The 24,973-nt window shown below is 42.3% G+C and overlaps 1 long non-coding RNA gene across 1 annotated transcript; it reads right to left on the minus strand.

Annotated features, from left to right (window-relative positions):
- Nucleotides 1–3,616: 3,616 nt before the first annotated feature.
- LOC309864422 lies at nt 3,617–24,916 on the minus strand. Its single transcript, XR_014311517.1, has 5 exons — nt 24,788–24,916; nt 23,587–23,750; nt 13,487–13,718; nt 10,413–10,522; nt 3,617–3,706 (listed from the first exon to the last, which is right to left on the minus strand). It is a non-coding gene; the product is annotated as an uncharacterized lncRNA (long non-coding RNA).
- Between the last annotated feature and the right edge of the window lie 57 nt (nt 24,917–24,973).

Consider the following 24,973-nt stretch of genomic DNA (forward strand, 5'->3'; position numbering starts at 1 on the left):
GCTTTGAAAATTGCTTCCTGTTTCTTTCTTCCCCTCCTCCTCTTTCTCTTCCAATTTTTTCCTCTCCCTCCCCTCTTACCAAAATGTAACCGCCTGTGCTCTATTTCTTGAAAGTCAATCTTGTGATTAATTTGATTTAATCCACTTAAACCACCAAATTTGTGGTGGGAAACAGCTAAAGAAGTTACCATTTCTTTAAAAATTTTTCTATCTACTTATTAGCTCAAATAGCGTGGGTCAGTGTAATTCAAAATTTCAAACGTAGGATAGGGTGGATTTGATTTACAGGTACAAAGGTGTTATAAGGAGCAAGCATCTCTCCTTTTATTATTTTAACTGCGTAAAATCTGGCTCTGCTTTGTGTTGACAAGATGGTGGCAAAAGATATCTGGGCGACCTGCTTCTTCATCCATGTCCAAGGAAAAAACTTGTCCGTGCTGTATTTATGGTTCTATTTCGATGCTGGCCTTCCTGGAGGCAGATCTGTTTGGAAAGACCTATTGACTCAGGCGTATCTGTTAGCAGGCAGCTGCCTCCACCACCAGAAGGCCCACTTTGAAGGGGAACATTCAGAATTGATGACTTTGTAACTGGCCAGAGTTCCATCCTTCCAAAAAAAGATTTCTGTCCATCACATACAATTTGTCCCCTCCCCCAACCCCTGACCCCCCCTACCCCAGCTAAAACCTCAATGCGCCTGAGGGGAAGGAAGTTAAACTTCACTATCTTTCATCTCCCTTAACAGTGTTGAATTTTAAACCGATCCATCAGAAATGCCTAGGACTTAAATAGCAAATACGATTTTTTAAAGGTGAAAAGAATACATATTTAGACCATTTGTTTGCATTTTCTTCTTAATATATAGGAAAACTGAAGGAGGAGAATTGTTTTTTCCCCTTTCTCATCCTAAGAAACTAGATTCTGACTAGGGGCTCCATGACTTCAGGGATATTTTTATGGCGAATAGAAGGTAAGAGACACTCAGAGTTGGCCGTTCCCAGCCCTACCAACCTTTTTTGTTCTGGAAAATGGTCCACTGAAGGAGGCAGCTACTGTGGGTGGAGAGCCAGGACCAGCCAGAGGAGCCTGCAGGAGTGCTCATTCCAGAACCAGAGGAGGAACAGGTAGTTTGGGGTTCACAGTGGGTGGCTGTTTGTGCTCCCAGGGGACATAGGGCCTCCCACATGAAGTGGATCCTACCTGAAGGAGGAACTGAATACTGATGTCAGGGGGAGCGTGCTTACTTCCTTTCTTCCCTTGACGAGAGACCTCCACAGAAGTCAAACACCTGATCTCTCTCTACCACCACCACACACACACACACACACACACCCCTTATCCTCCCATCCTCCCAGGAGAGAAGAACTTGCTCTGGTGAATGAGATGGGAGAAAGAGAGGCCTGCACACCCAAGCTCTTCTCCACTGTTTTCTGATCTGTTTTGCTGTTTATTTTCTAGGCTCTGCCTCTACCGGAGGAGGACTGCCATGGCCCACAGCAGCCTTGGCTGGGTCAGTGAACCAGTCTAGCTTGGTGGGTAAACCAGTTGAGCTCTGGAGCTTAGTTTCAACAAACCATTTGGCCATTCCCTCTGATGTAGCTTTACCGTATCTGAAGTGGTCTTTCGATCTCCTTCTGCATGGTTGCTGTATCTCCCAGTTCGCCCTGAACTCAAGCGAGAAGAAAAGGGGGTCCTGGGTATTGACCCCTTCGGATACCAACAACTAAGAATCATGGCCTTGGACACTGGAGTTACAGAGCTCTTGCCCGCTTTGAATAACCTTCCAAGCATTCATTCAAATTCGTATCGGTATGCTAGGCACAGTTCTAATGGGGAGGGGAATACGGCAGGTGGGTGTCTCAACCATGGCGATGTTGTTCTGAAGACTAGAAACCTTTTTTCTATGTCTGAGGGTTCCATAAGAAGCTTCAGATCCTTAATGTCACCCCCAAAATATGACTGATGTATTTAATTTCGAATAAATAATCCAACCTTTCTTACATGTAGGAACTATAGATCATGTTAATAACTGCTACTAATAATTTAAATATATTTTTGAAAGGGTGGTTGTTATTGAGACATTTGGAGGGTAGGATAGGAAGGGAAATGATGGGGCCTTCCCTCAGGTGGTATGGCAGTTATACAGTGTAAAAGGTGATTGTCTTTTTGCATAAAGCTACTCTATTGCTTGGGGAAAAAAAAAATCCTAAACTTCAGGTAAATTCGTTTTAAAAAGAGAAAGGTTGAATGTAAAAAAAAAAAAAAAGGCCAATAAAAAGCAGCTGTATTCTCTGTTCTTTCCATACCAAACAAACAAACAGACAAACAAACAAAAAGTTCAAGTTATTATACAGAGAAATAAATCCAAATATGTTAACCCAGTGGGTTTCTAGTTTAATGTAATCTGTACCTACCTGGGTGGCCAAAATACCATATTTCTGAGGAGTGAATGTTATTTAATGTGACGGAAGAATAAAAGAAAAAGATGATCATCCTTAAGACCTTTGAAAAGAACATTGTAGTCCTCATAACTTGCTCACTTCCGAATCTCCAAGGGAAAAGTATTTGAAGACTGAAGTGCTAATGATTAGTATTCTTCTCACTTTCAATTCTTATCTTTGATAAGGGCTAAATGCCACAAGCTCTTAAAATTTTTCCAATTTTCTCCTCATTCGCCACATTTGCCAAATCCAAAAGTGGTGTGCAAGAAATAGCTTTAGCTTTTTTAAGATTTTTTTTTTAATATGTGATAGAAAAAAGACATAACACTGTGCCAATTCCCACCATGCGCTAATCACAGAAAGTTGGGTTTAATTTGTATAATAGCTGTCACAAAACTTGTTTCCTGGCAAGGTGCTCTGGCTTTCAGCAAAGTCATGAATTGGGTGAACACTCTTTGGGCTCATCCAGTTCAGTCTGTCTAAACCCGGGCCCCACTCCACCCCGGATTCCACTGAGGCCTCCTTCTCTGCTTCCTGCTAGGAAACTCCACATTTAGGGTTAGTGGCTCTCCCCTAGTATATTTTAATTTTATGACTATGCAGATAAGAAATGCAAATGAGCAGAATGAGCTATGAAGAGGCTTCCGTATAATTCTGGGACTACGTCTATAGTATGATATGACATTGTGCCCCAATTTGTTTATACACCTGACTCTCCCACTCGACTAAGAACTGTGCAGGTTCACTCTTATTCACATTTGTATCCCACATGCCTAGCTCAGGTCAAGGTGCACAGTAGGTGGTTCATTTATTTTTAATGAATTAATAACGAAAGAATGTTCTCACATTTGGAAGTTTCGGCAACGTACCAGCTGTTTCTATTCATCTAAACTGCTACCTCTCATTCCAATTTCATTTTTCCTCAAAAGGTACATACGAAAATTGGATCTGAGTGAGAAGAATGGAAATGTAATTTCCATGGCATGCAAGCAGAAAAAACAATTTTCTTCTTTCTCTTCGTTGCCCTTACCAACCTGCCCTTATAGAGATATTTCTTCTCCGTTTGTTGGATAACATCTGAGGCAGGCCCCAAGAATCTTATAATAACTCTCAGAAAATAAAAATGACCTCCAGTTACTTCTAGTCATAGTAAAAGCTTCATTTCAATCATCAATGTATCTACTTCCCCGTGTTGTAAAAATTCCAGACTTTATTAAGTAAAGTCTTCTCTCTTAGCCAGCCCAGGTTGCCTCTGGGCTGGAAACCTGCAGTGAGAAAGAGGGACATGGTCAGATTCCTTTCTATTTCCTTGAGCTTCTTTCTCCTTTCTACCAACTGATCTGACGCTCTAACTCAGGACGCTCTAACTCATTCCCCGTTCCAAGATGACCTTGTTGTTTCAGTGCTCCCATGGGGGTTTTCAGAGGCCCCTTATGAGACCTCACATCATATAGTCCTCTGATACGGGTGTTGCAGTCCCTAACTGATCCTTCATGCCAACCCCTCCCCTTAACGCCAGAGCCAATGTGTTCCCTTGACCTGATACTGATGGCATTACCTCACTCACAGCTCTTCTGTGTGGGGCTCCTTCCAGATGCATCCAGGATCAGTCCCCACTGTCCACTGGGTCTGTGGTATGCTCAAGCATTCTTGACTGTACCACCTCCCCAACAGAGCCCGTTTTCCTTTCCCATCTCCATAAATGGCTTCAGCTTAGCCTTTTAGCTTTGGTTCCATGGGAATGGCTCAAATTGATTCCTAAACTTAGAAGCACCCATCCAGCTTTCCAAATGTGTCTCTGAAACCGTTGTCACCAGCTTCAGTAGAGAAGAGGCATTACTAGCTACCTTACTATCATTTTTTCAAAGTTACCAGCTACCTTACTAGCATTTTTTCAAAGAAACTTCTTCTGCAACCTCTACCTCTCATACCCTTTGCTAGATGTTAGGGTAGAAGGGTCATGGAAACAGCTTTTGATCACCAACTTTGCCAGCCCTGCCTAGGAGGTGCAATACCTCTCTTGAGAATATAGGACCATTTGCTGCAGATTAGCCTCTACTCAGCCTTTTGAAGCTGTAGCCAAAACTGAGGGCAAGTGTCTATTTTAACATCCTATACAAACACAGAAGGCAGAGTTCATAGTAGCCTGTTAGTTCATATCCAGAGTCTTTAAAATAAAGGTGTTGGCTTTCTCGTTCAAAGGTTTGGACGAATGTATGTGCTACACGTAAGAAATACAGAGGGGAAAACAACCACAACAGGCAAACCACAGTGGTGGTTTTGACTGATTTCTGGAAAATGGAAAGAAGGTTGGGGAGTACTTTCCAAGCACCCCCAGGAGAAGGCTGCAGGAGAGGCGGCAGCTGTTCCCATTTGCAAGCTCCAAGGAAGTGCTAAGCTTAGCATAGGCAGGTTCCAAGGAGTGGGAGGCCTTCATTTGTTGGAAGGCTTTCTCCAGAACATTAGTGCTAGTGGCTGCCTTCCCATCTATCATCCCTCACCTCACACTTAACAAGTAATTGGCTGCTGTCTTTAGCCCAAAGGGGGAAAAGCCACAGAGACACGGTAGCTAAAGAAAGGGAGTGATCTGCTACACAGAGTTAAGGGCTCCAAGAGTGGATGTCGCAAATCAAACTAAAACTTTAGCCTTTTTGTTGACAAAATGAGCCTATGTGTTCCGTGGGGCTTCCACCCAGTAGTAAACCCTGTCGTTCAGTCATGTGTATGCATACACAGATGTGCGTGTGTGCACTCACACACACACACTCACTCACACACACACACACCCCTTCACCTGACCATATGCTGGTTTCAGGAAAATTCTCATTGGGACAATAGACCTAGGCAATAGCTTTGGAAACCATGCCAGTCTCCTCCATTAATCAGTCTAGCCCTGCATGCAAAAATAGGAAAGGACAGCCAAAGATCACCAGACCATTGCCACAGACATCTAGGCAAACACCAGAAGCTATTTGCGAGGACAGTTGAGAGGACTGTGGTCTCTGACACCCTCCAGAGAGGTATGCTTGATCTGGGAGCAGCAGAACACGTGGTGGGGCTGGTCTCCAGGAGGAAGACCCTAATTCTTGTTGCTCTTGTTTTGTATAAAGTGAGCATGACAGTCATCTTGGATGAGGAAAAATAAACATTATGGTCTAGGGTACAAAGAAGTCTGAGCCTAGACATCAATGATTTAGGACCCTCCTAGGAAATGCAATTATTCTCATCTGGAGATTTTGAGGGTGCCTGTAATTGTGAAACATTGAATTTCAGTACCATTCCTCCTTGTGAAGGCCCTTGATTACAAAGGAAATTTCAGACTCTGCCCCTGAGAGGCGTGAGCCATGATTCTCAACTAGCTTGTTGCCAAGGAACCAAGAACAATTTCCCAAAATTAGTCATCAGGAGAAGGACCAAGAGGAATAAACAGTATGACTAATCCCAGAGAAATCAAAGTTTACCCAAGAAACCCAAAAGGAAAAAAAAAATAGAAAAGATATTGTGCCCACCACACTCCCACATTAACATCTGCCCACCTACCTGCCTTCTGAGTAGAAGTGTTGAATTGTCAAAGCAAACTCACTTGAATAATAGAGCTCACCCAGCAGCAAACTTCACTGATAATTTGAAGACTATGGGCAAGAACTAGGCACACATGTGGCATTTCTTTTGGGAGGAAGGAGGAGCCCAAATCTGTCAGACTCAGCTTTTTAAAAATGTCTCTTTCTCCTTCATCAGAATGCATTTTGTTTTCAGATCAACAATTGGTTTTGGAACAATGTTTGTGGTATTAGGGCACTGTCTGCTCCCCACCCTGTCACTAAGCAAAATTCCCTGAAGTTCCAGGCTTCTTTATAATAAGCAATCTTGATCTGATATTTGTTTCTTTCTTGGATTCATTGTAAGTTTGGCTGAAGTATAGCTTCAGTGTTCTTTTCTCAGAGGGCATATGTAGAAAATCTTCTGAGGTACCCATGTCTAAAAATGCCTTCATGTTGAAATAAGAGTATGGGTTGTTATATAACTAACTCTATTGTCTTAATTGACCACCTTGACATGGGGCAGCTCTCTTTCTGTGTGTGTGTGTGTGTGTGTGTGTGTGTGTCCATCTAACAGTAAACATCGTTAACATATTTATAAGGGGTGTGGTTAGCATATTTATAAGGGGGTGTGGTCCACCTGCCCTGTCTCCTCAGTAGGAGGAGGTCACAAGGTCACATTCCTAGGTACATTTCCCTTCCCAAGCTTTAATCCTGCTTTTTACTAAAAAGTCTCTACACTGCTGTTTAAGGCAAACCTTTCCACTTGTGCATCAGATCCTGTTGTCTTTTATCTGTTAAAAGCTATTGCTCTAGTTATTGTTCCCTTTCTCTCCTGTATCCCTTAATATTTTTCTCCATTCTTCCAGATCACTGCCACGAGCACAAAAGCATACAGTAACTTCTCACATGTTAAATAATCTCAATCGTTCATCCTTGTCCACCTCCTGCCCCATTTTCTCAGTTTCTCTTCATAGAAAAACTCCTCCAGGGGTGCCTGAGTGGCTCAGTCTGTTGAGTATTTGACTCCTGATTTTGGGTCAGAGCATGATCTTGGGGATTGAGACCCTCATCCATGGCTCTGCACTCAGCACGGAGTCTGCTTCAAGACTCTCTCTCTTCCTCTGCCTCTCCCTCTGCTTGCTTGCTCGCTCTCTCTCTCTCTCACAAGTAAGTAAATAAATCTTTAAAAAAGAAAAGAAAAGAAAAACTTCCCCAGTATATCAATTATTTCTCAATAAAATTAGGAACAAACTTCAAAGAAAAAAAAATTTCATGGAGTTGTCTAGTTCCTACTCTAGTTCTTTCCCTCCCATTCTCTTTTGAACCCACTCCAAATGGCTTCTACCTTTATCATTCGACCATAACTGTTCTTGCCAAGCTCACAATGATGCCATGTTGCTCAATCCAATAGGGAAGTTTTCAGTCCTCATTTTTCTTGACTCATTAGCAAATAAAACATAGCATTGACATTGTTAATCATTCCTTTCTTTTAATCATATTCTTCACTAGACATCCAGTACATCACATTATTGTAATTTTTTCCCCTACTTCATGGGAAGTATTCTCAGGAAGAACAGGCAAATAAAGAAGAGGAAATCTTAAAAAGCATAGATTAAAAGATGAAAAATATTAACAAATAAAAACTGCAGGAGAAAAACAAGGCAGGTGAGGGGTGATTAAGAGACATGGGATGCAGGGGACAAATGATAGGGTGGCTCTTCCATGATCCCCACTTTCTGGTGTTCATGCTCTGGTATAGTTCTCTCCCCTTGAGTGTGTACTGGACCTATGACTTTCTTTTAGTGACTTGACTACAGCAGAGTTGACAGATGTCACTTTTGTGGCTACATTACCTTATATAAGATCTTTTCTTGCTAGAAGACAAATGCTAGGGATTCATTCTCCCCAGCTGGTTTGAAGAAGAGAATATTTGTGTTGGGAGGCCTATGTGGCAAAGTATTTGAGGGTGGTTTTGGGGAGCTGAGGGCAGTCTCTAGCCAAAGCCCCCAATAAGCTAGGGCCCTCAGTCCTATAGTTGGAAGGAAATGAATTCTCCTAAACTTGGAAGCAGATTCTTCCCCAATCAAGGCTGCAGATGAGACAGCAACCCAGTTGATACTTTAATTATGGTCTTTTAAGACCGTGAGCAAAGGACTCAACTGGACTGTGCCTAGACTTCTGAACCATGGAAACCATGAGATAGTAAATGTGTTTTAAGCTGCTGAGCCTGTGGCATTTTGTTGCACATTAATAGATAACTAGTACATGTGAAATCAACCCAAAGTCTGGTAAAGGAAAGTTCTAGAAATTTAAAAAAAAATACAGAAAATAAAGGGGAGGAAGTAAATTATGCAATATAAGAATTCCTAAAATATAAAAAGATTAACAACTCTGACTGAAAACTGCTGAGAGGGATGAATGGGTACAAAGGAAAAAAGTTTTATACCAAGATAGGAAATTTCAAAAATCCAGGAGTAAGTAAAAGAGCTTAAGAGATTTTGAGAGGGGACGCCTGGGTGGCTCAGTTGGTTAAGCAGCTGCCTTCGGCTCAGGTCATGATCCCAGCGTCCTGGGATCGAGTCCCACGTCGGGCTCCTTGCTTGGCAGGGAGCCTGCTTCTCTGCCTCTGCCTGCTATTCTGTCTGCCTGTGCTCTCTCTCCACCCTCCCCCCCTGATAAATAAATAAAATCTAAAAAAAAAAAAAAAAAAAAAAAAGAGAGAGATTTTGAGAGGAGGAGAAGAATACAGTTTCTCTAGAAGGAATGAAAATTAGGTGGCCAGCCTATTGCTGGATGCCTTCAGAGTTCTGAGGAAGAGTCATGTTAACCTAGAGTTATATACCAACCCCCACCATTACGCCAACATGAAGGCAAAACAGAGGTATTCTGAAACATGCATAGCTGAAAAGGCTTTCTACTATTTCTCTTGGGGAAAAAAATGAGGATTTACTTCAGAAAAACTTAAACTGAATCCAAGAAAAAAAAAAGTATGAGGTCAAGAGACAGGAGACTAACCCATGATGAAGTTTATATAGCAGAGCTGAAATGCAACATGTTCATATTAAAACACGAAGCCAAAGAAGGTCAGTGAACTCAACTCCAGAAATATCTTTAAGAAGCTAGATGATCTTAGTGAAAAATATGGTATCTGTTTCTTTTAGGAAAATAAAAAGGCAATTAGAGACTTAAAAACAAACATCCATAAGAAAATCAAGGTTCAAATATGAAGCAATAAAAAATGTACAATTTCAAATAATTGGTAGAGTATAAGAAAATAAATTATTTGATTTTAACATTTGGACATATCTTTCCTTTTAATATTACAGCTTTTAGTGTACATACATTTCTGTATGTATCCCACCGCACCACTTCAGTTAGTTTTGTAGTGAATAATGTATTTACAATTAGTATCTTGTTATAAACATGGTATGGTGAATAGCAGCTTTTTTTTTTTTAAGGATTTTATTTGTTTATTTGACAGACAGAGATCACAAATAGGCAGAGAGGCAGGCAGAGAGAGAGGAGGAAGCAGGCCTCTGGCTGAGCAGAGAGCAGAGAACCCGATGCGGGGCTCAATCCCACGACCTGGGATCATGACCTGAGCCGAAGGCAGAGGTCTTAACCTACTGAGCCACCCAGGCGCCCCAGTGAATAGCAGTTTTTAAAACAATCTACAGGTTGGGGCACCTGGGTGGCTCAGTCGTTAAGCCTCTGCCTTCTGCTCAGGTCATGATCCCAGAGTCCTGAGATCAGTCCTGGGATCAGTCCTGCGATCCTGTGATGAGCCCTGCATAGGGCTCCCTGCTCTTTGGGAGGCCTGCTTCTCCCTCTCCCACTCCCCCTATTTGTGTTCCCTCTCTAGCTGTCAAATAAACAAAATCTTAAAAAAAAAACTATAGGGAAAGTATGAAGAAATTAATTAAAGCCGAAGAGACTATAAACACAGATGCTATAAATATTGAGCATGTAAAAATAAGTTTAGTTTTAGAAGTTAGAAGGTGCTATAGTGAGAATTGGAGGCATGTGGAAAAATCCAATCAAAGCATTAAAAATAACTCTAATGAATTGGGAACGGAGACTGGTACTGACAGGTTTGTCAGAGTGAAGGAGCCAGTAGGAACTAAAAGCCATTCTGCAGTCTGTTCATGAACCCCTGTGTGTGAAAGGGACAGCTGGGTCCCAATTTCCACAAGGACTGGGTAGGGAGAGGAGGAGCCGCCTCTTAGTGAACCTAGAATCCGTTCCTCTGAGCTTTCGGACAGTCCTGCTCCAAAATACTCAAGACAGTGTGGATATGTTGGGACGGCAGAGTTTTGCTTCTCTAGGTATAGAAATCACAAAAGCCCCCATTTCCTTCTCTGGAGGGGAGCTCTGGAGAAATGTTCCTCCCCTGTAGTTGCCTTGAGTCTTTTCAATCCTGAGCACTCACTTCTCTTGATCTCCCTCTTAGGCAGCATAATTCCCCTCCAGCAGCTGAGCCCTCGCAAAACAAAAGCCAGGAGGGGGGGTGTCTTCTGGGTGCCTGGCAACCGCCACTTCCTGCCGGGAGGCACAAAAGCATTGAGTCTGGCTTGGAACACAAAGGCCTGGCGATCTTCTGGGAGGGGGGGAATAAACACTCCCTAGCAGCAAGACAGAAACACCAACTGATATTTTCCAAGAATGATCTTATAACATTCTTGTCTACCTCCCATCTCCCCACCGGATCTTGGAGTCTCTGAAAAGAAAACATTTCCCTGTCCCGTGGTCCATCCAAGAGGACCAGGTCTAGGTTTCCTAGGAGGTTAGCTCCCTGGACTGAAGCAGCTTCTCAGTTGGTGAGGGATCTTCCCCATGTTCTCTGGACTACTATCAGGGGTATCCGGGTCCCCAGCAAGTGGATCAAGAAGCAACTCCCCAATTCATTATGTGCCTGATGCATAGAATTTTCTTAGGCTCTGAGGCCCCTAGTAAAACCTTAATTTTGGGAAGCGATGTTTGGCTCAAAGGCAGCTAGAGAGGAAGAGAGTCCATTTTTGACAAAACGAGATCCTGTCTCCTAACTGGGGATTGTGCCCTCTTCTTCCTCAGTATTCTTTCCCTCATTTTTATGATCTCTGTAGTGTGGAGTAAAAGGGAAAACCAAAGAAGACAGCTAAGCCTAATTTCTTACTGTGTGTAGTGTCTCCATTCTTTGCTCCCTCCCAGATTCTCCACAATTAACACAAACACACCCTATTTTCCTCTATTTAGTTGTACATTCACTCCTGGGTACAGCCCACCACAAGAAAGGCAAACACAAGCCCATTGGGCTTCCCTAAACCCTCTGGTGGCTTGCTTTGGATCTTCCTACCATGGGGGTCCTTGTCTCCCTGGGAGCCACGGGGCGGGGGGGGGGGGGGGGTACTTCATGTTTCAATGGCTTTGTTTCGGTTCTAGGCTCCATTAAGGACCAAGTAAGACCCATTTGATGGGGTACCAGACCAGAGGGTACTCTCTCTAGGGTGCTTCAGGACCCACCTTTCTTTTTTTTTTTTTTTTTAATATTTTATTTATTTATTTGACAGAGAGAGATCACAAGCAGGCAGAGAGGCAGGCAGAGAGAGAGGAGGAAGCAGGCTCCCTGCTGAGCAGAGAGCCCGATGCAGGGATGCAGGGCTCCATCCCAGGACTCTGAGATCATGACTTGAGCCGAAGGCAGCGGCTTAACCCACTGAGCCACCCAGGTGCCCCAGGACCCACCTTTCTAAGAGGGCATCCACACCAACTTCCCCAAAGCCTGCCTTTTGGGAAGTCAGGGCTTTTTGTTGCTGTGGTAAATTTCCATCTATTATAACAGGCAAGATATGGGCCACTGAAGTCAACCTACTCATGCCTTGCTCTTGTACTCAGGTAACTGAACAATAGCTTCCTCACTCCTTACCTCCCCCCTTTCCTTCACCCATTTCAGTGGGTAGGAGAGCAGTTGGGGTGGGAGATGGAGCAAGGTGAGGCCCTCTGTTTTGCACATACCCTGTTTTAATGAGCAAATACCCAGCTACAGGTGTCTAAATCTCCTGGGCCATCTCCTTCTGCACCAGAAACTCTAATCTCAGTATAAAAACAGACCCCAGCCTTTTCGACAGCCTTCAGGTGGGTGTTTAGGAAACTGACCTGCAGTGTCCTCTGGTTTTCAGTGGATTCTAAATCCTCTTCTGAAGTTCTTTGACATTTTAGTGCAATATCTGCAGAAAGGCTGCTCTGAGAAGAGTTCCTGTTGTGTCCCCGTCCCCAAATTAATATACTGAAATCCTAAATCCCAGGACCTCAGATGTGACTTTATTGGAAATAGAGTCTTAACAGATGTGATTAGTTAAAAAGAGGTCCTACTGGAGTAGGGTAGGTTCCTAATCCATGATGACTGGTGTCCTCTCTTTATAAGACGACAGACACACAGGGAAAACACTAGTTGAGGATTGGAATTACAAGCCAAGGAACTGTCAGAAGCTGGCAGAAAGGTCTGAACAGAGCCTTCCCTAGTACTTCAAAGAGAGCATGGCCTTCATCTTGGACTTCTAGTCCCTTGAACTATGAGACAATACATTTTCCTTTCTTACGCCCTTCAGTTTATGGTCCTTCATCACAGCGATCCTAGGACACTAATGCACCTGAGCTATTTCATAGGTGATATCATTTCCGGCCTGGGACACCTGTCACTGTGAGACCATTTACTTCCTACCCCTACTTCTGTCAGACTGGTAACTACAGCCACTCACTTACTGATTGATTTCCATCATGGGCTGCCCCCACCCAAATTCCAGCAGCTCAGCCTGTAACTCAGGTGGCATGGCCAGGTTGGGTTACACTGGGATGTTCTCAGAATTCATACAAGGTGGAGGGAAAATGTGTTCTTGGATGAATCTTTAGATGTGTATTTTTCTATCTCCAGATTTATTTGAAGCCCGCATATCTGATGTCATCACCCACTCATGACGGCTCAAACTTGGAAATAAGCACCAAAAAAACGACTTGGGCTACTCAAAAGAGATCTCACCAGGAGAAAGATGGAGTTACTTACCCCTTCCTTCCTCAGGCACAGAGCCTATTAAATTATATAAATGTTTTCTGGGGAGCTGTTTTTCTTAGTTCCATCCTAGATTCCAAGTGGAGATGTAGAGAACCTGAGATGTGGGAAAAGAGGGGGTGAAGAGCCACAGCCTATCAGGTCCCCCCAAAAACTCAGCAGGCTGGTCACAGATCAGGATTTACGAGGAAGGAGAAAAGACTGCTCCCCTTTCTCTGTGTTGGTCCTAAGCAAGTGCACAGATGATTGCCTCCACTCCTCCCAAAGTAGCTGAGACTGGCCACTACCATTTGCCAAACCTGTGGACAATGTAGACGCAAAGAACAACAGCTCAGAGGCTCAGGGCTAGTCTGATGTTAAGTTGCCTGCTGTGCACCGGCCTGCCTCCAGGTTCAGGTCCCCTGGGGTATCATTCCTGAGCCCTTCTTTCTTAAAGCCCCAAAGAAAGAACATTTCCTTACCTCCCTGCCCAACCTCATCCCAGTCCTCCAAGTTGTCGTTTTTGGTTTCTAGATCTGCCCCTTTCACAGGAGTGATTGTGGAAAATTTCCACTTGCTTCCTGGAATTGCATTCCCAGTCCAGAGGGGGTGGCTTTCTTCCCTGACTCTGGCAAGATAACAGTATCCAGACACAGCCAACCGAAGTTAGCATACTTCTCCAGGCCAGAGTGATTTAGGCTGGTAGCACAGCACCTGCCAGACACACACATAGGTCAGTTCAGACTGAGCTTGGTCAAATCTAGTCCAGTTGCCTTTTTTTTTTTTTCTTTCTTCTTAAGGCTTTATTTTTTAAAGTAAGCTTAGGTTCACTGCAAAATTGAGCAGATGAAGATTTCTTTCTTTTTTTTTCTTTTTTAAGATTTATTTATTTATTTATTTTGACCAAGAGAGATCACAAGTAGACAGAGAGGCAGGCAGAGAGAGAGAGAGAGAGAGAGAGAGAGAGAGAGAGAAGCAGGCTCCCTGCTGAGCAGAGAGCCCGATGTGGGACTCGATCCCAGGACCCTGAGATCGTGACCTGAGCCGAAGGCAGCAGCTTAACCCACTGAGCTACCCAGGTGCCCCGAGCAGATGAAGATTTCTTATATTCTCCCTGGCCCTCCCATCAACATCCTCCACCAGAAATGGTACATTTGTTATGACTGATAACCCTACATTAACATCATTACCACCCCAAGTCCATAACTTACATTAGTCGTCAGTCTTGCTATTGTATATTCTGTAGATTTCGACAAATGGATAAAGACATGTATCCATCATTATATTATCATACAGAGTAGTTTCACTGGTTTAAAATTCCTCTCTGCTCCACCTGTTCATCCCTCCCTCCCCTCAAGCTCTGGCAACCACTGATCTCTACCATACTAGCTTTTCCAGTATGTTATAGTTGAAAAAGCCTGTTTTTATGGCTTCTTTCACTTAGTGATATGGGTCTAGGGTTCCTCCATGTCTTTGTCATGACGTGACAGCTCTAGTTGCTTTTTAACAATATCTTTATCAGGAGATGGGTGGGGAGCATTCCCACTCCTCATGCAAACTTCAGGTCTCAAGTTCCAACTCAAGGGAAATGCTCTTTTTTCTTTCCCTCTATCATAAGTCTATTTTCCAACAAGAATTCAGAAATGTGAAGACCGTCACAGAAAGGTGCACACTAATGTGGTTATTTGAACTCAAAAATGAGTTTAAATATTTCCTGGTTGAGAATAAGTATTATTTGACTGTTCGGTTTGGCATTGAGGCCCATCATGGTATGTGAAAGGTGTTATTCACAGATTGAATCTAAATAGTTCCTTGCTTTTAATGAATATATCCAAAGAGTATATATATTCTGCAGTATCCTAGAAAATACAGACTTTGCAAGGATTTAAATTCATGGTAAAACATTTAGACTTCAGCTTAGAAATATATGAAGAGCTACTGAATTTCTCAAGAGTTTTTCAAATTCTTTTACAGTATCCTTGAGCAAAGATGTTTGAGGGTCACAAGCTCGAAGCAAATAAGTAAAGGAGCAAAGGCAGCTTCATATTTTCACGTTAGTTACTCTTCAGGACGTCACTGCATGACAACTGAACATAGTCATTATCCAGGATAACCCAGGAAACCTTCCATCTGGTTTCTACCTTATGTCAGCTAAGGCAGGGAAGCATATAATACAAAATCGGCCTGATGATTCAAGTGAAATATCTTTCAGAATGCTCATCAAGAGCCTCATTCATCATCTAATTGCCTAGCCATCTCAAATCTGGCCATTCTTTAGGTTTCTTTCTTTCTTTCTTTCTTTTTAAGATTTTATTTGAGAGAGAGAACTTGAAAGACAGAGAGAGCCCAAGTGCATGAGCCAGGGGAGGGGCCGAGGGAGAGGCAGAGAATCTCAAGCACATTCCCCTCGGAGTGCAGGGCTAGATACCAGGACCTTGAGATCATGACCTGAATCCAAACCAAAAGTTGGATGCCCACCAACTGCGTCACACAGGCCCACCTCTTTGGATTTCTCGTTGCCCTCCATGGTGTTTAAATGTTTTGCAAGGTAGAGAAGGAAATGGAAAGGAAACCCCTTGAGAGACTGAGGACAAGGAAAGTTATATTTACTAGGGCTTGACGTGAATCTTCGTCTTGTTCTTCACCTGCCCCTTGGCCTTGGATAAGACTCTCTCCTTGTCAGTCCTTTGCCAGGGGTGAGACAATGGGAGAGTGGCATCCACAGGGCCCTGAGCACAGCAGCCTGTCTTCGGGCACAGCACCCAAAGTGACCCCAGGTTACTAATGTTTTTTGATAATTATAAAGATCAAAGATGACATGAAGTTAGTAATTCTACCATATAATAATTAATGGCTTCATTTATATACTAAAGCGACTGAGTAGGTTACAACATGGTTAGTTACTTAAGCACTTAAGGCCTCAATTTCTCTACTTGTCAAAAAGGCACCATGAACTTGATAGTCTCTGAGGTCGCTTTCAGTTCTTACATGTTGTGGTTCTTAATGATGTCATTATAAAGCTGAAGAGAAGAAATGGCCAGGGATCAGTTTACTTATTCAATGTCTGTGCATCAGGGAGATCTCTCCTGAGCCCAGAAAAGGTTAAGCTGTGGGCAGAACCCTTTAGAAAAGTGCAAATCTCCTAGTCTTCTAGAAATAAATTAATAAAGACATGTGAATGGTGCTCAACTTGTGAAAGATGCTTGCTCTTTGAATTAACATCTCTGCTAATTCAATTTTATTATGTTTCTTAGACATACAAATCTTCAAACCTGGGTTTTTTTCTCTTTCATCCTCAAATCTCTGCTTCGGAAGTAGGGAATCCATTGAAGACTCTCGAGTAGGTTACGTGGGTTGTGGAAAGATTTAAGTTGAGTTTGTGATGCACCATTTAAGATGAGTTGTGAACCCGAACTCTGCTTGCTGCTGAGTATGGTGCTGGTAACAGGGTCCGGGGAGGGGAGGGGGGTACCACTGCTGTCCTGCCCATCAAAATACACAGATCTTGGTTCTTCTACCTTTTTCAGAGGGCAGAAATAAGTTCTGGCAAAAGTTCATAGAGCAATAAAATAGAACTATTTTCTTCCAGCCAATGAATGATTGAATTACCATACAGTAAGGGTGATTGAAGTGACAGTGTCTCAGCCTATCTGGGCTACTCTGTGTGCTCTGCAGGGGGGCAAGACACTAGAATTTGCCAGTAGATTCTTTATGTCACTTAGAAGTTTCTATGAGGATAGAGGTCCAGGAAAGAGATGGAGGGGCTAGAAACTGCCTCATAAATGTTCCTTACAGAGAAAATTTTTTTAAATTATTCCATTTGCTGTAAACCATGCTCAAGAAGATGACACATGTATCTTAAGAATTCCATTTGTATTTATTCCCAAAGTGAATACCTTTTCATGACCAGGGTAGCTTCAAGTAGACTCTGTGACCCAGATCCTGCCTCAAATATCAGTACAAAACAGAATAAAATAAGAGTTCTGGAGACAGTAAAAATTTTATGAAACTAAGGAGGTCATTTATGACGAACCAGCAAAATGCCCTTACAAACATTAGCTGGGATCTGAAAAACTGAAAAGATGGCTGTTTTCTGAGATAAGAAAGAAGTCTCTATCGGCAGCTGCAGTCTGAGATTCACAGAGAGAAAGGAAGATATTGGACACCGAAGGAAGGTCAGGTACAGGCACAATGAATCCAGTCACACAGCCTGGAAAAGTCTTTGTTACTCCCACAAGAGTGCCTTGTTCATGGTTCTATCCCCATCCCTTTGTACCAGGTTATCACTGTTGTATTAGTAAGCACGTAATAAATATTTGTATGGATGGATGAGTGAGATTTTGAGATTGCCCATATTCCTTTCCCTCCGGGGCCCAAAGAAACCTGAGGAGGCACAGATGTAGCATGAACAAACAGCTTACCAGAGTCACAGAAACCACACAGAGCAGCTGTCAAGACCAACTCCCACCGTTGGTGAGGAGCTCTCTCTTTTCCTAGCAGACCCTGGGGACAACTTGTTTCAATCTCTTCAGCCCCTCAAGGAGGTAGACCTGCTCTTCCCTCTACCTATCAGGAGGGGGCAGCAGAGAAGAGCAAATTCTGGTCTGAGGCCTCTGGACGTAAAGCCCACCCCAATCCCACAGATAGTTCAATGTAGATTTTCCAAGCTGTGTTCTTCTAAAAAGTAATGGTTTTGTTGTGGGTTTTGTGGTTTTGTTTTGTTTTGTTTTGTAGAGAAATTACAGATCTAAAAGGTAGCAGAAATCTACGTTAAAAGTGCTTAGTGTCTATATGGAAAAATTTCTTAAGAGTGTGGGTGTTCTAAGAACAGCATACCCTATTGGACAATTTCTCAAATCTCCGGATAATGGAAGACACCCCCCCCCCCCACATTTTTTAAATTTTTCAGACTACCTATTAACCTCTCAGAGGACACTTTGTAGAAAACAAATAAGGAATCTCTGTCCTAGCAAATCCGTTCTGTCTTGATGCCCAGGTTGACTCTCTGAGCTTTAAAGGTGAGAGAACTTTTTTTGACAGCAGGGAGGGAAGGACGACGGGGCTGCCCTTGCTATTTCTTAGAGTGAACTGTCTAAAGATGGAGCTTGAAAAATGTAGATATACCTTCAACCCTTTATACTTGGAGCTTTCCCTTCTCACTTTTCTCCTAGGAAGCCAGGCCAGCCCCCATATTTTCATGTGAAAGGTAAAGATCTCACCCAGGGCCTCCAGTTGGGTAATGTGGCTCTGTGAACTGTTGAGTCAGGTCATGCTATTGTAAAAGCTGGGGATTCGTAGACTTTTCTGGTTTATCACCACTGTATCCCTTGCCAATCTACCGTCATATGCTGTTTCTGTCCTTATTTAGAAATGGAGTGCATGATCTGGATGGATAAACAAATAGCTTCTCTTCTACAGTTACTGTTGCTGTGGCATTGGTGAATAAATTGTATTTAATGTAGCACCTTAACAGTTTTAAAAGTGCTTTCAAATTCTTCATCTGATTTTATCTTCACTAAAATCCTTTCAGAGAGTTCATGTTCAGAATTTTGGACTCTGGCCAGCATTAGTCAGAAATGAATCTGTTGCTTGGTTTCTGGAGTGGTTTGGTTTGTAGAACTGAGGGGGGCAATTGGGAGAACAAAGTCATGGAGACAACCAGGAAAGTTCTAGAGAAATGGGTAATAGGAATTATTGCATGTTCTTTCATGAATTCTGCCATTGGGAATGACTGACTTACAGTCCCTGTGTCACCTCTGAAAACCTACATTCCCAAGACAGAACATCTCATTGTCACGGCAGGCAGTTACGAGCCTATTCCTTGACTAAAGGGTGGTGTGCATTAGCTGGCAGGTCCATCAAAACAGCATATAATTTTCCCAAAAGAAAATTACAAGGGTATTTCCAAAAGAAGGGAGCTTGGCCACCTGGCAAAAGCAGCTTTGGGCAAGGAAAATAAATGTCTCCCTATCCAGATAAGGAAACTGAGCCTAGATGGATACTGTGAAATGTCCAAAGTCATCTGGATTAAAAAAAAAAAAAAAATCCAGCCTTAGAGTTTATATTATCCTACTCTTGACCTAGTATTTTTTTCTATTATTACTCTAGACTATTATACTTTTCTATTATTCTATTATTTCCTATATTTCTGTGGAGTCCCTTGGATGCAAGTAATAACAACGGCTATGACTTATTAAGGATCACTGTGGTCAGATATTGTTCTAGATACTTTCTGTATATGAATTCATTTCATTCTTATAGGAAACCTAGGAGATGGATGCTATTATTATCTCATTTTAGAGACAAGGATATCAGTCTCAGTTCCCAGACTTCCTTGCAATCAGGCTATAGATTGTCAACTACACGCATCTGCACGCAGACAGATACAGATTTTCTCTGTCTCTTTGGGGAGTTTCTGCTAGCCTATGGGATCAGGCAGTTGTGGAATTTTCCTGAGGCAGCATTCCAGCATCAACAGCTTCCTGAAGAATGCAGTGATGGTGGCAGTTATGGTCTGATCCCTAGATTTAAGCAACACATTCTTGAACTCACAGATCTATTAGGTGGCCTTGGATACAGGAGCTCAGCTAAGTCAGCTCTGTATTATTCTGGGAGTCATTGCTTCTTGCTTGGAATCTGATCTTTCAGGCCTTCTAATGATTTTATAAGCATTCATTTCCCTGTGTTGAGTTTCTTCCATCTTAAAATTCCAGCACTGAACCCTGACTAATACCAGCAGTCCGTAACTGAATTCAGAGAGGGAAGATGTGAAAGGCCCATCCTGTGGGCTCCCTGGGCAAGACAAGTCTATTCCTGGTTTAGTGAGTTGTGCTGAGTTAGGACTGGAACCTCCACAGTGATGACTGAGACAAGACCCTTTGCGAGGGGAACCAAGTCAAGAAGCTGCTGATTGGGGGGCCCCACTGTAGAATCTGAAATGGGAGGAGATTGCAGAGTTCAAGTCCAGCAGGGACAGAAGATGGGTTTGAATATGTCAGCTCAGCTAGAGTCAGACTGTTCAGGGTATCTTAAGCCTCATTAAGAAACTTAAACCAATCCTCGGAACACTGGAAACGGATGAAAGGTTTAAAAGGGCTGGAATTCATTAAAGGGTCTAGATGTGAGAGAAGAAGTCTTTTTGGTGCCCTATGGAAATAGCCCTGGGGAGCAAGAACACAGTCAGGGGAACCTATTAGAAGTTCTGCCCACAAGGCAGGCAGTCAGGAAGCCTGGATTGAGAGACCAGCAGCGGCAAAGAGAAGAGAAGAATCAGAAGAATGTTTATTAAGCATGTTCATCTGGAGAGAACACTATTTCTCAAATTCAGAGTCCGATCCAAATTTTGTGGGGCCAGAAGGTTTTTAAATTTGGGGGGCTCTCACTTTTATAAAATAAAAATGCAAAATTAAGTATGAAAGGAAATATTCATTTAACTAAATTACAAATACTAAAAAGCTGCCAAGAGTTACAAACATCACAGTATCCCAGATTGCCTGATACATCTCACATTACTTTTTCCCCATTTCCTCTTCATACACATGTTTTTGGTGACATTATTTCCTGCAGAGAGAATGCAAAGAACCCAACCCATCCTCTAGCGTGGCCCCTGGTGCCAGAAGCCGTAAGACAGGTTCCCATCGAGAGACACCCTCTAGGTCTGGCCCTTTCCTCATTGTGCCCCATGAGTGACAATGTGGAATACGTGCCACATGAGGTGGCACAGTGGGCAGCAGGAGAATTTCTGGAAGTCCTTTTACAAGGAGAGCTAGCAGGAGTTTAACTAGACACGAAGTGCCTGGGAGCCACAACAACCACCACCATTGTGGCCTGGATGGGGCCAGAGACCCCTGTTGTTTTTTTGCCACTGTCTTCTGAAGGAAAATCGGGCTGTGTGAGCTGTTCAGCAGAGCCTGGCCCTATGTGTAAAGGAAGCCAGGACGGGGCCTTCCCAACTTCTGTGCAGTTGATTTTCTATTCATTGCCCTCCTTGGTAATATAAGGACCATGTGAATGTGATGTAGACCAGAGCTTCCAAACCAATAAAGGCTGCTGTTGTCACACAGGATGAGCAACTTTTTCTGACATCAGGGTATGAAAGGAAGGATAAACTAAAGGAAAGGCTGAGTCATTGAAAAAAATTTGCAGATGCCTCCATCCAAAGACCATGTAAGAGTAACTGAGGAAGATTTAAATATTAGAATTAGTTTATTTGGAAAAAAAATTGCTGATTGAATGAAGAAAGGGGCTCATTTATATAGCTAAGCAGTACAAAGCAGATATGAGCTGACAAATCAATCAGACAGTGTAATTTAAAGGAAGATTATAAGGGGTACAGCCCTCTTCGTTGTTCAAGTGCATCATTGTGCAAAGTAGAAAAAGCTGCCCCTGACTCCTGACATTTTTAGTATCATTTTCTGGAAAACTGTTTTACAATTAGTTGTACAATGTATAAATCGTACAGTAGTGTATGGTAGCACTAACTTTGAAAATTTTTCTTCAGATTTATACTCAGATATACAATATTTTAACAACATTAAGGGAACATTTTTTTTCTGAAGATTTTTTTTCTGAAAATACTCTTTTACACGATTTACACATGATTAGGATTGGTCTAAATTTCTTAATGTGGACTAAGATTACCCTTCCAACATTACTCATGATTTTCAATTTTTCCAAGTTCCCTTCTAGTGTCTACTAATATGCACATATGTTTTGAAAAATTATCATAATGGTAGTCAGCATGCAATTTTCTACTCTGATTTCCCATTTACAATAATAGAATAACATTTTTATTGCTATACTGTCTTTCTTTTAATAATCTATTCTATCATTTTATATTAAACAGACATATCATAATAAATTCAACCATGCTTCTTCTGTTACTTGAGGAACTTTAACCCATATTTTATGACTGGTTATATTCTACATATAGGAAACAAAGTTACACTGAAATCTTTTAGAGAAAGAAGTTATCTAGATAGTATAAACAGGTAAAATGATAACTACCCTTCAAAAAAATCATACCAAGATGAATATTTCATTGGATTATGGCTAATGAAGAGCTGAATTTATTTTTCTTTTCTTTTTTCTTAAGAGGTGAATTTCTATCTGGATTTTTTTTTTTTTTTTTTTTTTGTCTAAAGATCATATTTCCCCATTTGTGTTCACACTGTAATGAACCATTTTAGGATTAAAAACTCTGGAGGTACATTCCACATAAACAGAGTGCTGGAAGATACACCGCAGAGAAGCAACGGGGTGTAGTGGAAAACATGTGGGTTTTGGAATCAAATGGACTTGGACTGCTGTGCTTTGAAATTGTACATTCTACAAAAAAGACTTGCATAAGGCAGCTCATAACGGCTTTATATATAACAACACAAACTGGAAACAGTCCAGGTGAACATCAATAGGAAAACGCATAAACTGTGGTATATTTGCCCATGAAATAGGATTCAGCAATAACAGAATGAACTCCCATTACACACAAAAACATAAGTGACTCTCAAAACTCTGGTCAGAGAAAGAAGTCTTACACAGCGCCACATACTTTATGATTCTGTGATGTGATGAGCTAGGACAGGTGAAGTTAACACACACACACACACACACACACACACACACACACACACATCAGAACATTGGTTCCTTCCAGAGGTTGAGGTGGGAATTTGCACAGGAGAGACAGAAAAGAACTTCCAGGGATGAAGGGCATTTCCTGTAACTTAATGGGGGTGGTATGTGCTTTTCTGAAATCATGTCATGGGACCTTTAGGATTTGTGCTCTTCATTGTATGTAACATGTCTCTAAGAAAATAAAAGAACTTAAACAAATATTAAACTCTAGTTAATGGTACACATACCAAAGTATTGCAACTTACTTTGAAATTCATAAATGCTAAGATGGATTGATGGCTAGATAGAGGGATTGAGGAATAGACAGGTAAATGAACGAGCATTGATTTCAGACTCTCTGTTTTCCGGTGTTGTTGAAAATGTTTATGATAGAACATTGGAAAGCCTTTTTGGATCTTGAGCATGCTCGTTAGAATTTGAAAGCTTCTCAAATTCAAGTTCTGCAAGAGGGGGTGGTCATATATACCTGATGAAGTTGTGAAGGTAAAAACAAAAACTGCCACAAAAATAGGCCTATTGTAAGGTAGACGTTCATGTGCCTGGCAATGCTGTTTGCCTTCTCCCTGGCCCCCTCTTATTTGTCTTGCCAGTTTATAGTATGTAAAAGATATGTCTTCTAGGATTCCATAGCACTGCCTATGAGCAGGTGGTCTGAAATGGCCTGTAGCGCAGTTACTGGGGTGATGGGGGAATGAACTGTGTGCTGTCCGTGGATGATCTATTTCTTGAGTGGAGGGACAGCTTTTATGGATGGCAGTGGCTCAGACTCCATGAAGGAGGGACAGCCTGTGGTGATATTTGCTCTGAAGAGACTGATGGAAGAGAGAGGGATGGACAGAGTATCACAGGCAGTCATCAAATGGGTTTTGATATTTAAAAACTAAATAGTTCTTCAGGTCACTAAAAGCTCCATTTGTGAACACACACGTATTTCAGAAATACTTACCCAGGGGCATCTGGGTGGCTCAGTCGGTTAAGTGGCTGCCTTAGGTTCAGGTCATGATCCCAGCATCTTAAGATCAAGCCCGGTATCAGGATCCTTGCTCAGTGGAAAGCCAGCTTCCTCTCACCCTGCTTCTCTCCCTGCTTGTGTGCTCTTGCTCTCAATCTCTGTCCAGTAAATAAATAAAATATTTTTTAAAAAGGAAAGAAATACTTATCCAAGGTCTACAGCATGCCCGATATTGTGCCAGGAACTGGGGCTGCAGAGATGAACGAGGGCTCACACAGACATCGGTGCCTGTTTACTTGGAGTTGACAATCTAGCAGTGCTAAAGTTGGTCAGACTTACAGGAATCCGTCTGCTAGCCAGCAAATATTTACTGAGTACTAACTCTGTGCCAGACTTGATACCATAATGAACCAAACATACTCCACACTCTCACAGAGCTTACTCCCTAACAGAAAAGCCCAATTTGATCAATCCACACCAAAAAGTCCGCTATACATTGGAAATGTGTAAAATACTATGAAGGAGAAGTACAGGTGACTTCAGAGAAGTACAGGAAGAGAAAGTTATTCCCCTGTCATCTGGGTGAAAAGAATTTTCCCACTAAACTTTGCCTGGAGTTAGGAGAGTAAGCTAAGCAGAGAGCGGACCGGGAGAGCCATGCCACATGCCACGTCGACAATGGAACGAAGAACAGAATTCGTTACACCAGGAGACAATGTAGTCAGTCACGTTGTTTGCTCACTCTTTTTGATTTTTTGTTGGTTTATGCCTTAGAAGTCCCAGTATAGTTCGGCTACAGAAAGTAAAGTAAGAATGGCCTTTAGCCGTACCGAGGAATTCTAGAATTAAGTTTGTCTTCAGTCCGATCCGAGACTACAGCAAATACCCCAACACTTCCATGGTGCCAAAAAGCTGCTGGAGGAGACACAGGGTCTGGGATCCTTAAATGAAGCAATTACACGATTGACCTACTGCAAGGACATTTTCCCTGCACCCCGGCTGAGATCACTGGCTCTGAGCAGAAAAGGTAGCAGCAAAGAGAACATGAAGAACTGATGAAAGGTATATGTGTGTCACAAAAATTGCTGCTCCTACAATTATAAAACATTCTGGGAGCAAATAAACACTAAAAAATCGTCGTACTACACATTCTTCTGTGGGAACAGGCTGATCTGGGGGATTCTGGACCACTCACCTCTGAACCAGGAGGGGGCTGGGCTAAGTTTGCAGAACTTCCCTTTCCCAGCACCATCCACAGACATACAACAGGTGCGCAACCAATACTAGTTGAATTACTCTAGGTTTCTTTGCATTTGCTCCACGATTTCCTGGACGGAAAAAAAAAATATAGAAGTACCCAGGATGAGCAAAGGAAATGTAC

Source organism: Mustela nivalis, assembly GCF_964662115.1.
Source record: "Mustela nivalis genome assembly, chromosome: 5".
Taxonomy (NCBI): Eukaryota; Metazoa; Chordata; class Mammalia; order Carnivora; family Mustelidae; genus Mustela; species Mustela nivalis.